The sequence below is a fragment of the Pelophylax lessonae genome (assembly GCF_965119305.1).
Source record: "Pelophylax lessonae genome assembly, chromosome: 1".
NCBI lineage: Eukaryota > Metazoa > Chordata > Amphibia > Anura > Ranidae > Pelophylax > Pelophylax lessonae.
The window spans coordinates 727477741-727496389 of NC_138768.1; the positions used below are offsets into that span (position 1 = coordinate 727477741).

Consider the following 18649-nt stretch of genomic DNA (forward strand, 5'->3'; position numbering starts at 1 on the left):
CTGTTAGTGTATTTATTGTAAAAAGGTGTTTTGACTTGCCTATAAATTCCATATTTAGGAGTACAGTACAGGCCAGGACAGGGGCAGGATATTCATAGACCCTAGGGAATAGGCTGCTCCCTTGAGGTATTAGCAAAACATTTGGACACTCCACCTCCTACTCACACCTCCGTTCTGGGCAAGCCAAGCAGCACAGTAACCTAGGAACAGAGGGGATGGTGGCCTGTACCATATTTCAAGACATGGAATTTACAGGCAAGTAAAAATGCCTAAGTTTAATCGTGCAGTACAGGTCAAAGACCAAACTCAAGAGTACAACTTAACCACTTAAAGACCGCCCGACGCAGTTTTACTGCTCCAGTTCGGCTCTGTCCGAAAAACGATTTAAACTGTACGTCCCTTCACGGGACCACTAGCTTCGTGTGCGCCCATTCGCCATAGGGAAGGTCAATCAGTAGGTCCGGCGGCCGCGATTGCCACTGGGCACCCGCGATCGCTCCTCGTGGAGAAAGAACGGCAGTCTGCAATAATGCAATTGTAAACACGGCAGACCACTGTTCTGTTATTATGAACGCAGGGATCCTATGTTCCTCATATTTAGGAACACAGGTCTCTGTGTTCATGCAGAAAGCCCCCCACCCCCACAGTTAGAAAGCACCCCCTAGGGACACATTAATACCTTTGATTGCCCCTGGTGTTAACCCCTGCTCTGCCAGTGTCATTCGTACAGTAACCATGCATATTTTTAGCACTGAAAACTGTACTTATGTCACTGGTCCCCCCAAAAGTGTCAAAAATGTCAGTTAGGTGTCTCATCTGTCCGCCGCAATGTCGCAGTCCTGCTAAAAATCGCTGATCGCCACCATTACTAGTAAAAAAAAAACAAAAATGACAAACCTTTCCCCTAGTTTGGAGACGCGATAACTTTTGCGCAAACCAATCAATATACACCTATTTTAATTTTTTTACCAAACATATGTGGCAAAATACAAATTTGCCTAAAATGATGAAAAGGTTGATTTTTAAATGTATTCATTGGGAATGTTATATAGCAGAAAGTAAAAAAACAAGATTTTTGTAAGTTCTTACCATAAAATATTTTTCTCTGATGTCCATTGACAGACGCAGCCTCATCAAATCACCCCGCCCCCGCTCGTTCTTGGACACTCCAGCGCGAGTGACCGGCGGCTCGGATGTCCGCCGGTCACTCGCGATCGTCAGCTGCAGAGGGAGAAAGGCAGGCGGCTGATGTAAAGAAAGGCACCTGTCATTCTCCCTGGTGTAACTGCAGAGATCATACGACCCTGCTATTTAGGATCGTATGTCTCTGTGGTTACATGAAAAGCCACGCCCCTTTACAGTAAGAAAAACGCCCCTAGGGACACATTTAACCCCTGCCTCTCCAATAAAGTTAACCCCTTCCCTGCCAGTGTCATTTTTACAGTAACAGTGCATATGTATAGCACGGATTACTGTAGTAATGTCCCTGGTACCCCCAAAAGTGTCAAAAATGTCAGTCAAGGGTCCGATCTGTCCGCCGCAATGTCGCAGTCCCACAAAAAAAAAAAAAAAAAAAAAAAAAATCGCAGATTACTCATTAAAAAAAAAAAAAAAAAACACCAATAATTGACAGAAATCTTTCCCTTAGTTAGTAAACGCAATAACTTTTGCGCAAACCAATCAAAATACGCTTATTGCGATTTTTTTTAGCAAACATATGTAGCAGAAAACAAATTGGCCAAAAATGTTAAAAAATTTTGATTTTTACATTTTTTCTGGGGAATTTCATATAAAAAAAATGCGAAAAATATTGTTATTTTTGCAAAATTGGCACTCTTTTTTTGTTTATAGCGCATGATCAAAAAAAATCGCACAGGTGATCAAATACCACCAAAAGAAAGCTCTGTTTGTGGGAAAAAAAGGACGCCAATTTCATTTGGGTACAGCGTTGCACGCCCGTGCAATAGTCTGTTAAAGTCACGCAGTGCCGAATTGCAAATTAGGCCCTGGTCAGGAAGGGGGTAAAATCTTCCGGGGCTTAAGTGGTTAAGTAACTTCACCCATTGCAGTAGTCTGCGCTACCAAAACATTCACAAAGGTAGTCTTTAATATGTGACCTGCTACAACGTGTAAATAGCGGGACAAGGATTCCATCCGTCTATCCACGGGGTCCGCAAAAGTTGGAGACTCTTCCATCGGTACCAGAGTCGCTTTATTCAACCTGGACACCGGGGGATCCACTTTTGGTGGTACAGTCCACCTAGTGGACACTGCCTCCGCGAAGGAGTAACGGCAAACAAAATGCTTAGGCACCATTAACATGCTTTATGCAACGCCATTGTTCATCCACAATAGTATGAAACAATTCGGGACAGTTGCACGATTTACGAGATTTGCGGGAGCCAAAAGACACCTGCGTAACCGGCACTGTGGGTTCAGCAGCCAATTTTAAAGTTTCCCGCACTGAAACTATCAGAGCTTTCACCAAAGGGCGTTCCTGCGCGGCGGCTGATGAAGACAGTCCCCTTCACCGTCAGAATGCGACGACATTGACCCCTCAGGATGGTCTGCATCTGCATCTCAGAGTCCGAAGACCCTGCTGAAGGAGGTGAGGACGGAGGGCGTTTACGGCTGGCAGAACTAACAATGATGAAATCTACCTTCGACATCAGATTTTGCAAAAAAACTGCAATCTCTGGCTGAGACTGTGAGCCAGAAGGTCCCGCAGTCGTTCCCAGGGGTCTGCAGGTGAAATATTATCCTGGGACTCCATGTTACACTTTTTAAAATAATTGAGCAGTGTCTCTTTAAGACCGCCAAAAACGCGGTCCCACCGCTATAAGTGCGGGCTCACAATCCCTGGTTATTATAAGATAATAGCAGAGTGAATGAAGAAAAACCCACAGGGAACCCCAGAAAAACGTTACCAAACTACAGAGGAGACTTCCAGTACGATCTGTGCAAAAACAAAACTGACGCTGCCTGTACAGGAAAAGGAAGAGAAAACTCAGCCTCTATATTTAAAAAGCCCTGCTGCATGCCTGTCCAGTCTATGGACCTAAGAAAAATGGCCACTCATCCATGGGGAATTATAGAAAATGGCTGCCCATATAATCTAATGGGAATATAAAAATCATGATCCACAGCAAAATGGCGGCCCTCACGGCATGTTATGCGTTCTCCAGGACCCCCAAAAGGGGGCCCAGAACAATAGGCATCGGAAGGCCCCTGATCAGGGACCCGCACAGGACAAGTCGGCCCCCTCAAATAGGCACCACAACGGCTGCATTATTACTGCCCCCAGCGTAAAAACCTGCTAGGGGTAGGGGAATGCCGAGGTGATGCACAGGACTAGTCCTCCGAGGTGCCAGGGAAACTGAGGGAGCCCCTAAGGTCCGACTATTCCAGGGAAGGGCCCACGTCCGCCCTGAGATCGCCAGGGGTTTTTTGGGGGAGACAATTTACTCACCATACCACGGTACCAGGAGGGTGCTACTCCGAAACAGATCACCTCACACCCGGGTTGGGGGTGCTGTCAGGCTAAGGGGAAGCTGCGACTAAAGGTGCTCCAGGTCGTGTGTGCGTCCCAGCGAGACGGTCCACTCGCAGGCTTGTCCCCATCCATCGGGGGCACTGTCATGGCGAGGCCTAGTTCTGGACTATACCTTGATAACGCTCGCTGGCAAGGCTGGGAGAACTTAAGGATCTAGATTATCCAGTGCGAAACCTGAGCCGGCTGATGCTTGTAGTTCCTCTGGATCTTGGTCCTCAGGAACTAACTAGTAAAAATAAAAAAATCACAAACTAACAAACTTTCCCATAATAGCTAAGACCGAAGTCCCAGCAGGAAGCTAGGTCCTATTTCTTAAACTAGGCAGAAACAAACTGCTTGATGATAGCAGGGTGTGTGGGGTTATGCCTGCAGGGACAGCCCCCATAGGTGTGGTTAAGCTTTTTTCCTGCCTAGTGCCTATTTCTGATAGGAGGAGCATAACCTATAGTCTCTGACTAGATGGAGCTGCGTCTGTCGATGAACGACAGAGAAAATGAGCCGAGAAGGAAGGTCCACGTCTACATTGAGGTTCCTTAGTAGCCTGCGGAAGAAAGGTACCCTTCCCCCCTGTGAGACCTTTAATGATGTCATCCAGGGTAGCTCCAAATAAGCGATCTCCTTGAAAGGGAAGATCAATCAAAGCCTTTTTTGAAGTCTGGTCCAGACCAGCATTTGAGCCAAAAGACACGCCAAAGGACCACCGCCAAAGCAGAAGCGAGCCATCAGAGGAGCCGCATCCAAAGAGGCATCACAGATAAACTGCAGCCCCTGAACCAGCTGGTCAGCCAGCTCAGCAAAGGCAGGGGGGAGCTGTTCCCGCTCCAGGTCACGGCATAGGAGCTTAGCCCACTCAGTCAGAGTTTGCCAAACCAGGGCAATGGTAAATACTGGCCTTATTGCCGAACCAGCTAAGGTGTACATGGTGCACGCCACAGCCTCCGCCTTCCGGTCAACCGAGTCCTTAAAGGCCGGGGACTCTTCAACTGGAATCATGGTTGCCTTGTTCAACCTGGAAACCGGAGGGTCCACCACCAGCGGGACAGTCCACCTCTTAAGAAGGGACTCCTCGTAGGGGTAACGCCTGGTAAAGCGTTTAGGGACGCTTTGGTTGTTGCCACTCTTTAGCGACAATTCTGTCAAAATAAGCAGGAAAAGGAAACACCTTTACCGCTCTGGATGGCCTTTGAGTGTCAAAGGTTGCCTGCGCCTCTGTTGCAGCTTCAGCTGCGTCCTCCATCTTCAGGGTCTCACGCATAGATACAGATTGCTTTTTGCAAGCCCGTCACCACAAGTCGCCTCCACCCAAGACACAAGGGACTCCAGGACCGCCGTCAGTGCATAGATGGTTGGTTGGGACTTGGAGGGCCCCACAGCCTCAGAGAGGGGATCAGGTGGGGAAATGCGCTCCAAAAACTCCATGAGTCACTAGGGGGACCGCACACAAAAAGTTTCACACACTGCTAAGGGACAACCCCCACCGTGCTGGCAGCACCATCCAGTCGCCAGCACAGAGCGATCTTCAGCAGAGGAAGAGGACCCTACCAGACTCACCACCCGCCGACACAGGCACCTGCAACCACCAGGAGAATCTGCACTAAACGTGCGGCAATCAAGAAGTTAAATGATCCAGGAGTCAACACCAGGGGATAAGGAGGGGCTCCCACCGCCAAAATCACCACCCACAGGGCTCAACTGTCATGGCCGCCGCTATTTGCAATGGCAAACCACAAAAAAATGCGGCCGTACTACACAAACATTGCCGCTGTGTATAGAAATGCACAGGCTACAGCAAAATGGCAGCACTGCGAGGTTCACAGGGACCGAGAATTGGGAGACCAGGCCTCAAGGACAGATCCAGGTAGGACGGGGGCCCCCACAAGGTACAAACCCTCCACCCCCCGCACCCCGGCCTCCATCCCAGGTCAGTGACCAGACCACCCAAACAGCCCCAGTGTATGTGGAGGGGTGGGGGGAGGGGAGGACAGAGGGGGGATAGCTACTCCCCATACCAGTAACTAGGTGGGCACCGCTCCTGACACATCTGCTTCTCCATTGAAATGGGGGGTTAATGACCAGGGGGAACACTGCGATTTAGGCAGAGGCCAGGTCATATGCAACCTCGCTAGATGTTTAACTCGCAGGGCCAGCCCCAGTCCAGTGGGGTTATGTTGGCTGGCCAGACTGGGGTGACCACTGGATCTAGATTATTCAGCTCGTCGCCCAGTCCGGCAGTTGATAGTAGATCTCACAGTAAAAATCCAGGAGGAAAAAATGTTCTATCAAAAAAATTTTGCCAGGACGTATAACTCAATGGTTAAGAACGATAGGAGCTGTGAAAGAGAAATCCAATTTTTTCATCATTTTAGGCCAATATGTATTCGGGTACATATTTTTGGTAAAAAAAAAAAATCCCAATAAATGTATAATTGATTGGTTTGGGCAAAAGTTATCACGTACAATATAGGGGATATATTTATGGCTTTTCTATATATATATATATATATATATATATATATATATATATATATATATATATATATATATATATATGTTTATTTTTTACTAGTAATGGTGGCGATCAGCGATTTTTAGCAGGACTGCGACATTGCGGCGGACAGATTGGACACCTGACACTTTTGAGGGGACCAGTGACATTACTACAGTAATCAGTGCTAAAAATATGAACTGTTACAGTAATGACGACACTGGCAGGGAAGGGGTTAACACATGGGGCAATCAAAGGTTAAGTGTGTCCCTAGGGAATGCTTCTTTGTAGGGGACAGACTGACTAGCTGAACACAAAATCACGATGTTCATGTTTTACAGAACTGCGGTCCGCCTTGTTTACATCGGCAGATCGCTGTTCTGTCTCTCTGGGGAGCGATCGCAGGTGGCTGATGGACATCATGTCCACTGGACCTGCTGATTGGCTCCCCCCTCTAGCCAATTAGCACGCGCCCACTGGCTATTGCACGAAACAACGTACAGGAAGGTCATTTCATGCAATAGAGCCGACTTGCCGCAGTATATTTACTGCTGGCAGTCGGCAAGTGGTAAAGGATTTTAGGCCCAGAGCAGGACAAATACCTGTTTTGTGAACAGGTTTGAATAGAATCCTTTGAACCTGTCCCATATAAGCACTGGAATGACTACTACCTGTGACTAGACATGTTTAAGGGCAATCTGGAAATCTAATTGTTTGAGAGATATTGGCTAGTTTGAGAGAAGAAATTGGTGAGGGGGTTGAGTTTAAAATGCTTTTTTAAACCTGTTCGAAACCACCGAATGAACTCTAGGACGTCCTAGGAGGATTGACGTCCAGGATGCCTGTAACCTAAATAGATACAAACTGCAACAGAACCACCCACCATTTCTAAGAGTGAAAAACTTCCATTCTTTGTGGCAGACTTGGTGGGTTTTGTGTTCCAAATTTTGCATCGAAAGGAAGGACTGAATTTTGGATATGAAGATGAAGCCGAGAGGAGTGATGGGGCAGCTCATTGTTTAGCGGTACAATGTTTGTGATGTGGGGGGTTTTGGAGCCTTTCACTGTGGGAAACGTGCCTTTCCGGTTTTGTACTCCCTATTTAACTTGCTAAGTGGATCACTGAGAACACCCTCTTTCAAGGGGGCATACAAGTGAGCCATAATTTACAAGCAGCTTAAGCTGTTCAGGCTTTTAACCATAGGATTCTGTGCCCATGAGCAGAAATGAGTCATTCTTAAAATTTGTGTCATGACTTGTTCTAGGGCACCAATACAGAAAATGAGGGAGGACGGCAATGTTTTTAAAGTAGAAGTTCAGGCAAAACCTAACGCTAAAACTGCTCTCTGCCACAGTCTAAACTTAATCTATCTAACTCTGTAAAGCACAAATCGCTATACTTGCCTATTTTGCAGCCGATCCGGTGTGGTCCGGTCCCAGCATCAGCGGTCTGCGGTGGCTTCATAGTAACTCCATGGGTGACTTCACTTCCTAGGCATTTCACGGCTGTTGTCAGGTAGAAACATATAGTATGTGTCGGCAGATAAGAACCATTTGGCCCATCTAGTCTGCCCAATATATCTGAATCGTATGAATAGTCCCTGGCCCTATCTTATATGAAGGATAGCCTTATGCCTATCCCATGCATGCTTAAACTCCTTCACTGTATTTGCAGCTACCACTTCTGCAGGAAGGTTATTCCATGCATCCACTACTCTCTCAGTAAAGTAATACTTCCTCATAAATGGATTTTTGTAAGATCTTACCGTAAAATCCTTTTCTCTTAAGCTCATTGACAGACGTAGTCTTCTTGATTCTCAAGAGCTGGGTTATGTTGTCTCCGCAGGAGTAGGACTAGGCAGAAAGACAAAACATTCTGGCTCCACCTTAGGGGCAGTCCCTGAGGGTATATCCTCCCTCTCTCTGCTACAGGGAATCAGTTCTGTTCTAAAGCAGTAACAGAGAATTTAACCCAACCCAACTCAATGATAGAGGGGCGGGTACTACGTCTGTCAATGAGCTTAAGAGAAAAGGATTTTACGGTAAGATCTTACAAAAATCCATTTTTCTCTATCGCTCATTGACAGACGTAGTCTTCTTGATTCTCAAGAGCTGGGACATCCAGAAGCAGTGCCACAAAATGAGGGGTGGGATTGACAGAATCAAAATCCAATCTAGAAGGCCCAACCGGAGCCAACCAGAAGTATCCAAGGACTCATCGAGTAAACAGATGAGACCTACCCCACAAATCCTCGAGGTAGACCAACAGTCTCCTCAAACAGTGGCCTGCAGGAACCTTGCAGCCAGAAGAGGCATCTGACGATGCCATCACATAAACCTTATACAATATTGTAAAGGTATGAACCGACTACTAAACAGTCGCCTTGAAAAACCTGAACCACTGACGCCTGATGGCGGAAGGTCCAGGAAACTCTAAGCGCCCGAGTAGAATGCGCCTTAACAGGGAACGGGGGATCCCGACCCTTAGATAAAATAAGCCTATACCACCGTCTGTCTGATCCATCTAAAGATGGTCGCAGCAGAACAGGCAACCCCTTCTTAGGGCCATCCGTGATCACAAACAGTGAATCCGTCTTACAAATTGAATCCGTAGTATTCAAGTATATCCTGATCGCCCGAACTACATCCAAGGAATGCCATGCAAATTCTCGAGGATGATTGGGCTAAGGACATAGGAAGGACAATACACTGTCCTTATTCAATGAAACTTTGAAACCACCTTAGGAAGGAAGGATGGATTCGGATGAAGAACAACCTTATCCCTATGAACCACCAGATCTGGGGAACAACAGGATAATGCAGCCAGTTCTGACACCCTGCGTGCAGAAGTGATAGCCACCAAGAAGACCACCTTCTGGGATAAAGTAAGCAAGGGAATCTCCCTGATATTTTCAAAGGAAGGTGTCTGAAGAACCGACAGCACCAAATTAAGATCCCAGGATGGTAACGGCGCGTGCACTGGCAGAGCCAGGTGTTGCACCCCCTGGATGAAATTCCGCACCAAGGAATGAGTAGACAAAAGCTTCTGAAAGAAGATAGCAAATGCTGAAACCAGACCCTTGATAACACTCAAGGCCAGCTTCTGCTCAACTCCCTGTTGCAGAAAGCCAATATTCGGACTTCCGAATAAAGATGTAGATGGAACCCAAGGGATTCACACCACACAATATAAGACTTCCATGTACGATGATAATCTTTCTGGAAGTCGCTTTCCTTGTTTTAACTAGAGTAGGAATAACTGAAGCTGACAATCCCTTGTCCTTCAGCACCTGGGTCTCAATAACCAGGCCGTTTAAAACCGGCGATCGTAAAGCAGGATGGAAGATCGGTCCCCGAGACAGTAGATCCTCCCTGAGAGGAAGTCTCCACGGGACGTCCGCCATCAGTCTGACCAAGTCGGCGTAACAAGCTCGACGAGGCCAGTCCGGAGCTGCCAGGATTACTGGAATTCCTTCCTCCTCTATCCTGCGAAGAAGTCTTGGCAGTAACCCAAGAGGAGGGAAGGCATACATTAGCTGGTATTGCCCCCACGGGGCGATCAGTGCGTCTGCGGTTTCTGCTAGAGGATCGCGGGAGCGAGCCACGAATCTCTGAACTTTCCTGTTGAATCGAGATGCCAACAGATCCATATCCGGGGTGCCCCATCGTAGGCACAACTGGTGGAAAACGTCTGGATGGAGGGACCATTCCCCCTGATCCAGAGTCTGACGGCTGAGATAATCTGCCTGCCAATTCTCCACCCCCGGAATGAACACCGCAGAGATTGCTGGAACAAATCGTTCCGCCCAGCGAAGAATGCAAGCCACTTCTTTGGCCGCTCGGACACTCTTGGTGCCCCCCTGGTGATTGACATAAGCCACGGCCGTGGCGTTGTCCGACTGGATCCGAACCGGGCTGCCCTGGAGCTGCTCGGTCCAGTGAATCAGACAAAGTCTGATCGCTCTCAGTTCCAATACATTTATCGGTAACCTGGATTCTTCCGGGGACCAAAGTCCCTGGACAGATAACTGACCGAGAATTCCTCCCCATCCGGATAGACTGGCATCCGTGGTCACTGTCGTCCAATATATTGGCAGAAATGACTTTCCCTGGCTGAGCATCGGAGACCGAAGCCACCAGACCAGAGACTCTCTGGTCTGTTTGCTCAATCGGATCTGATTGTCCAGGGATTCCGGATTCCGATTCCATCTGAGAAGAATCTCTTGCTGAAGAATTCGGGTATGGGACTGGGCAAATGGGACTGCTTCGAAGGAAGCCACCATCAACCCCAGAACCCTCATGCAAGTCCGAAGGGAAGACCAGCTGTTGGATAGTAACAACTGGACTGCTGATTGAATCTTTCGGAGTTTCCCTACCGGAAGAAAAAACTCTTGTCCTGACTGTGTCTAGAATTAGACCCAGATATTCGAGCCTCTGGGTGGGAACCAGAAATGACTTTTGCTGGTTCACCAGCCACCCGAATTCCTGTAAAGAAATTATAGTAATTTCTATGTTTTGTAGCAAGGTCTGAGGAGACTCTGCATGAAGCAGAAGATCGTCTAGGTAACCAAGGATCGATATGCCTCTTTGGCGCAGAAGTGCCAGCATTGGGGCCAACACCTTCATGAAGACCCGCGGAGCCGTGGCGAGACCGAAAGGTAACGCCACAAACTGATAGTGGTTCTCTTCTACGGAAAAGCGTAGAAACCGTTGATGTCCTGCGAAAAATGGGAATGTGAAGATATGCGTCCTTGATGTCTATGGACGCTAGGACATCCCCTGGATGCAGAAAGGCTGCTACTGTGCGAATGGACTCCATTCTGAATCTTCTTATGTTGACAAAAGAATTGAGTGCCCTTAAGTCCAGAATTGGACGCACTTTGCCCTCTTTCCTGGGTATTGTAAATAGGTTTGAATAAAACCCTTGAAACCGTTCTGTCCAAGGAACGTGGACTACCACTCCTTGTTGTAGTAAATCTGTGACTGCTCTCCGCAGATCGTCTAAACGATCCGGGGATAGTCGGCTATTGGAAGGGAAGAATCGCGCCGGTGGGAGAGATCGAAACTCGATCTTGTACCCTGACCTTATGACTTCGCAGACCCATCTGTCCGGGATTCTGGAAAGCCATGGATCCGGGAACCGGCGAAGACGTCCCCCCACCCCAGTTATGGGTGGGGGCGCACCTTCAGGCTTTGGACGGTTTATCTTCAGGTCTAGAGGGGGCGGGCTTTTGCTTGCCCGACCAACGACCCCTGATGCCTCCTGAACAGTGGCGGCTGGTGCTCAAAATTTTTGGGGGGGCGCAAAAACAAAAATGTAATAGGTATTGCTTCGCGGCAAAAAACAAGGTAAAAAAATTGCATGACTTTGAGGTCATGGTACAGGCATGGCACATGTGATGGTATAGGCATGGCACAGATGGTACAGGCATGGCACAGGTGATGGAATAGGCATGGCACAGATGGTATAGGCATTGAACAGGTGGTAGAATAGGCATGGCACAGGTGATGGTATAGGCATGGCACAGGTGATGGTATAGGCATGGCGCAGGTGATGGAATAGGCATTGCACAGGTGATGGTACAGGCATGGCACAGGTGATGGAATAGGCATGGCACAGATGGTATAGGCATGGCACAGGTGATGGAATAGGCATGGCACAGATGGTACAGGCATGGCACAGGTGATGGTACAGGCATGGCACAGGTGATGGTACAGGCATTGCACAGGTGATGGTACAGGCATGGCACAGGTGATGGAATAGCCATGGCACAGATGGTATAGGCATGGCACAGGTGATGGAATAGGCATGGCACAGATGGTACAGGCATGGCACAGGTGATGGAATAGGCATGGCACAGATGGTACAGGCATGGCGCAGGTGATGGAATAGGCATGGAACAGATGGTACAGGCATGGCACAGGTGATGGAATAGGCATGGCACAGGTGATGGTAAGGTCATGGCACAGGTGGTGGAATAGGCATGGCACAGATGGTACAGGCATGGCGCAGGTGATGGAATAGGCATGGAACAGATGGTACAGGCATGGCACAGGTGATGGAATAGGCATGGCACAGGTGATGGTAAGGTCATGGCACAGGTGGTGGAATTGGCATGGCACAGATGGTACAGGCATGGCGCAGGTGATGGAATAGGCATGGCACAGGTGATGGAATAGGCATGGCACAGGTGATGGTAAGGTCATGGCACAGGTGGTGGAATAGGCATGGCACAGGTGATGGTAAGGTCATGGCACAGGTGGTGGAATAGGCATGGCACAGATGGTACAGGCATGGCGCAGGTGATGGAATAGGCATGGCACAGGTGATGGTAAGGTCATGGCACAGGTGGTGGAATAGGCATGGCGCAGGTGGTGGAATAGGCATGGCACAGATGGTACAGGCATGGCACAGGTGATGGTAAGGTCATGGCACAGGTGGTGGAATAGGCATGGCACAGATGGTACAGGCATGGGGCAGGTGATGGAATAGGCATGGCACAGGTGATGGTAAGGCCATGGCACAGGTGGTGGAATAGGCATGGCGCAGGTGGTGGAATAGGCATGGCACAGATGGTACAGGCATGGCACAGGTGATGGTAAGGTCATGGCACAGGTGGTGGAATAGGCATGGCACAGATGGTACAGGCATGGCGCAGGTGGTGGAATAGGCATGGCACAGGTGATGGAATAGGCATGGCACAGATGGTACAGGCATGGCGCAGGTGGTGGAATAGGCATGGCACAGGTGATGGAATAGGCATGGCACAGATGGTACAGGCATGGCGCAGGTGGTGGAATAGGCATGGCACAGGCATGGCGCAGGTGGTGGAATAGGCATGGCACAGATGGTACAGGCATGGCACAGGTGGTGGAATAGGCATGCCGCAGATGGTACAGGCATGGCGCAGGTGATGGAATAGGCATGGCACAGATGTTACAGGCATGGCACAGGTGATGGAATAGGCATGGCACAGGTCATGGTAAGGTCATGGCACAGGTGGTGGAATAGGCATGGCACAGATGGTACAGGCATGGCGCAGGTGATTGAATAGGCATGGCACAGGTGATGGAATAGGCATGGCACAGGTGATGGAATAGGCATGCCGCAGATGGTACAGGCATGGCGCAGGTGATGGAATAGGCATGGCACAGATGGTACAGGCATGGCACAGGTGATGGTAAGGTCATGGCACAGGTGATGGTAAGGTCATGGCACAGGTGGTGGAATAGGCATGGCACAGGTGATGGAATAGGCATGCCGCAGATGGTACAGGCATGGCGCAGGTGATGGAATAGGCATGGCACAGATGGTACAGGCATGGCACAGGTGATGGTAAGGTCATGGCACAGGTGATGGTAAGGTCATGGCACAGGTGGTGGAATAGGCATGGCACAGATGGTACAGGCATGGCGCAGGTGGTGGAATAGGCATGGCACAGGCATGGCGCAGGTGGTGGAATAGGCATGGCACAGATGGTACAGGCATGGCACAGGTGGTGGAATAGGCATGGCACAGGCTTGGCACAGGTGATGGAATAGGCATGGCACAGATGGTACAGGCATGGCGCAGGTGGTGGAATAGGCATGGCACAGGCATGGCGCAGGTGGTGGAATAGGCATGGCACAGATGGTACAGGCATGGCACAGGTGGTGGAATAGGCATGGCGCAGATGGTACAGGCATGGCGCAGGTGATGGAATAGGCATGGCACAGATGGTACAGGCATGGCACAGGTGATGGAATAGGCATGGCACAGGTGATGGTAAGGTCTTGGCACAGGTGGTGGAATAGGCATGGCACAGGCATGGCGCAGGTGGTGGAATAGGCATGGCACAGGCATGGCGCTGGTGGTGGAATGGGCATGGCACAGGCATGGCACAGGTGGTGGAATAGGCATGGCACAGATGGTACAGGCATGGCACAGGTGGTGGAATAGGCATGGCACAGATGGTACAGGCATGGCACAGGTGATGGTAAGGTCATGGCACAGGTGATGGTAAGGTCATGGCACAGGTGATGGTAAGGTCATGGCACAGGTGGTGGAATAGGCATGGCACAGATGGTACAGGCATGGCGCAGGTGGTGGAATAGGCATGGCACAGGCATGGCGCAGGTGGTGGAATAGGCATGGCACAGGCATGGCGCAGGTGGTGGAATAGGCATGGCACAGATGGTACAGGCATGGCACAGGTGATGGTAAGGTCATGGCACAGGTGATGGTAAGGTCATGGCACAGGTGGTGGAATAGGCATGGCACAGATGGTACAGGCATGGCGCAGGTGGTGGAATAGGCATGGCACAGGCATGGCGCAGGTGGTGGAATAGGCATGGCACAGGCATGGCGCTGGTGGTGGAATGGGCATGGCACAGGTGGTGGAATAGGCATGGCACAGATGGTACAGGCATGGCACAGGTGGTGGAATAGGCATGGCACAGATGGTACAGGCATGGCACAGGTGATGGTAAGGTCATGGCACAGGTGATGGTAAGGTCATGGCACAGGTGGTGGTAAGGTCATAGCACAGGTGGTGGAATAGGCATGGCACAGATGGTACAGGCATGGCGCAGGTGGTGGAATAGGCATGGCACAGGCATGGCGCAGGTGGTGGAATAGGCATGGCACAGGCATGGCGCTGGTGGTGGAATGGGCATGGCACAGGCATGGCGCAGGTGGTGGAATAGGCATGGCACAGATGGTACAGGCATGGCACAGGTGGTGAAATAGGCATGGCACAGATGGTACAGGCATGGCACAGGTGATGGTAAGGTCATGGCACAGGTGGTGGAATAGGCATGGCACAGATGGTACAGGCATGGCGCAGGTGGTGGAATAGGCATGGCACAGGCATGGCGCAGGTGGTGGAATAGGCATGGCACAGGCATGGCGCAGGTGGTGGAATAGGCATGGCACAGATGGTACAGGCATGGCACAGGTGATGGTAAGGTCATGGCACAGGTGATGGTAAGGTCATGGCACAGGTGATGGTAAGGTCATGGCACAGGTGGTGGAATAGGCATGGCACAGATGGTACAGGCATGGCGCAGGTGGTGGAATAGGCATGGCACAGGCATGGCGCAGGTGGTGGAATAGGCATGGCACAGGCATGGCGCAGGTGGTGGAATAGGCATGGCACAGGCATGGCGCAGGTGGTGGAATAGGCATGGCACAGATGGTACAGGCATGGCACAGGTGATGGTAAGGTCATGGCACAGGTGATGGTAAGGTCATGGCACAGGTGATGGTAAGGTCATGACACAGGTGGTGGAATAGGCATGGCACAGATGGTACAGGCATGGCGCAGGTGGTGGAATAGGCATGGCACAGGCATGGCGCAGGTGGTGGAATAGGCATGGCACAGGCATGGCGCTGGTGGTGGAATGGGCATGGCACAGGCATGGCGCAGGTGGTGGAATAGGCATGGCACAGATGGTACAGGCATGGCACAGGTGGTGGAATAGGCATGGCACAGATGGTACAGGCATGGCACAGGTGGTGGAATAGGCATGGCACAGATGGTACAGGCATGGCACAGGTGGAGGTAAGGTCATGGCACAGGTGGTGGTAAGGTCATGGTGCAGGTGGTGGAATAGGCATGGCACAGGCATGGCGCAGGTGGTGGAATAGGCATGGCACAGGCATGGTGCAGGTGGTGGAATAGGCATGGCACAGGCATGGCGCAGGTGGTGGAATAGGCATGGCACAGGCATGGCGCAGGTGGTGGAATAGGCACTTACCTGGCGACGGCTCGGCTCCCGGCGGCGGCTTCTCCCCTCCTCGCGACTCTGATGTCCGTCCTCTTCTGCTCGGCTCCTGGCGGCGGCTTCTCCCCTCCTCGCGACTCCTCTTCTTCGCGGGCTGCGGCGGGAAAGTGACCGGGCGGTGACGGTGAGTGACTGATGCACGCACCGGCACCGCCCCCAACGAGGTCACCATGGATGTCCTGAATCATGATTGGTCCAGGCTGGAGTCTGGACCAATCATGATCCAAGACATCACAAAAGGGGGTGGTGTAGCGCATTTTTCTGCGCTACAGTTACGCCCCAGAAGGCCGCCAATTGGCGCCTCTGCTGGTGGAAAACCCCACCCCCATCGGCACCAATGCGGCGGACGCCGAAAGAGGGGTGGTGGAGCGCAGAGCTCTGCGCTACAGTTACGCCCCAGAAGGCCGTCTATCGGCGCCTCTGCGGGTGGAAAACCCCACCCCCATAGGCACCAATGAGACGGGCGCCCCTTGTGGGCAAAAATTTTTTTTTTTTTTTTTTTTTTTTTAAATCTTTTTTTTTTCTTTTTCTTTTTTTTTGGGGGGGGGGGGCGGCGCCCCTGCGCCCCCTATGGGCCGGCCGCCACTGCTCCTGAAGGAGCTTTGGCGGACTTAATTTTTTCACCCGCGGGACGAAAAAACCTCTTGTGAGCAGAAAAAGAAGGCCCTCGTCTTTGACGAGTTCCTTTACCTTTAAAATTTTGCGGTAAAAAGGTGCTCTTTCCACCCGTGAGATCCTAATGATCTCATCTAAGTTGGCTCCAAATAGACGCTCTCCTAAAAAGGGGATATTAGCCAATGCTTCTTTGGAACCTTGGTCGGCTAACCAACCTTTTAGCCACAGTGTACGCCTGAGAACCACCGCTGAGACAGATGCTCGCACCAATAATGAAGTGGCGTCTAACGCCGCATCACACACAAACTGTAACCCCTGTATCATTTGTTCCAACGAATCTGATACCGCCTGAGGGACCTCTTCTAGGTCCCGGCGTAACCACTTGGTCCATACAGTTACAGCCTGCGAAACCAGACCAATAGCAATTATTGGTCTGAAAGCTGATCCAATCAAGGTAAACATGGTGCGAGACATAGCTTCTATCTTGCGATCCACTGGATCTTTAAAAGACGGAGCGTCTTCTAGAGGAATAACCGTGGCTTTATTCAATCTAGCAATTGGTGAATCCACCACAGGTGGTTCTGTCCATTTCTTAATGAGGGTTTCCTCAAACGGATAACGCCTGTTAATGCGTTTAGAAATAGTAGAAATGCGTTTTGGCAGACTCCATTCTTCTTTGATTGGATTGCCAAAACATTTGGGCAATGGAAAAACCTTCGCCACTTTGATGCGTTTTTTAGTCCCAAAAGGGATTTCAGTTTCAGCTATTTCTGACGGAATACCCTGTAATCTAAAGGTTTCTTGAACAGATACAATGAGTGCGTTTACCAACGCTTCCTCTCTGGCTATGGCTGATGCCGAAACATCCTCCTCACTGTCTGAAAAGACAGTACACGAGACACCAATTCCAGATGAAGTACCTGCAACTGCAGAAATAGGCTCAGAGTCTGAATCCGAGGTTTCAGATAATAAGGGGTTAGGCGGGGGTCGCTTACTTGCGCCCTGTCCCTGACAAGCCACTTCCACCCGGGACACAAAAGTTTCCATAATAGCGGACAATGATTTAATCGTCAGTGGGGTGCTGGAGGATCCCGCAGACCCCTTGAGGGGATCCGGAGGAGATACATGAGTGGCAGGGTCCCTGTTAATTCAGGACACCTTTGCCAGAAAACACAAAAAAAACTTTTTTTTTTTTTTTTTTTTTTTAAATCAAAAATACCTCTTTTTTTTTTTTTTTAATTTTTTTTTTTTTGTGTCTCCCCCTAGCGCAATAGCGCCCCTCAGAGTACCTGCTTCTCGATCCCACAGAGAGAGAGAGGGACCCCCAAGGCTCACCAACCGATGCAGTGAAGTTTCCAACCAACTGCAGTCAGCGTCTGTCTTTTACAGACTGGAAGGAGCTGTTGCTTTTTCCCGGGTAGAAGGACGTGGCTCCGCCCCCTGTGTACGCCTTCCGGCGTTCCCAGCTCTCCACGAGGTAGCTGGGCTCATGAAACATGGCCGCCCCCATACAGGAGACATTCGACTCCAAAAACATGGCGGCCGGCGTGACCTGAGGACATGCATGCACCTGGTCTACGGCAAAATGGCGGCGGACCGCCGAAATCGTTTTTCCCAGCACATCCACCTGCATCTCTGCTGAGTGGCGATAGATTGATCTACAGGAGATACACTACAAATAAGGTAGGATATACCTCCTATGTCTGCTGTAATGCTACAGTCTGCTGGGTAGAGTGTTAGCTCTCAAACCAAGTCCACTTCCCACAAACACATACTGTATTTACAAGGGGGACTTTTAGTGTCAGATATATACTGACCATGTATGGAGGGGCCCATAATTCATACTGCCTCATAACGAGGAAAGAAAAAAGGGAACGTTTACTCACCATACCGAACCGACAGGCACCCTCTCTTCACAATACCCTCTCCACCGGGGTGGGGGTTTGTGGACCACTCCGGACGCCTCGACTCTCAGGTTCCTGGCGTCCAAGCGAGACTTTTAACTCGCAAGGTCAGTCCCTCCACTGGGACTCCGTCGCGGCCGACCCAGCGCGGAGCTCTGGTCTGCACGCGCTCGTAGGCAGAACCGGGGTGACCACTGGATCTCAACATCCAGCCCGTCGCCCGGCCCCGCATACTTACTTGAATGTGTCGCGGCCGACCAAGCGCAATGCCATGGTCTGCGCGCGCTCGTAGGCCGGCTGGGGTGACCACAAGTGTCGCCCAGTCCG

At 50.4% G+C, this 18649-nt stretch overlaps 1 protein-coding gene across 1 annotated transcript in view; it reads right to left on the bottom strand.

The window, feature by feature from the left end:
• PCM1 (pericentriolar material 1) overlaps positions 1 to 18649 on the bottom strand; it is a 311695-nt gene that overhangs the window by 16781 nt on the left and 276265 nt on the right. The window lies entirely within an intron of this gene.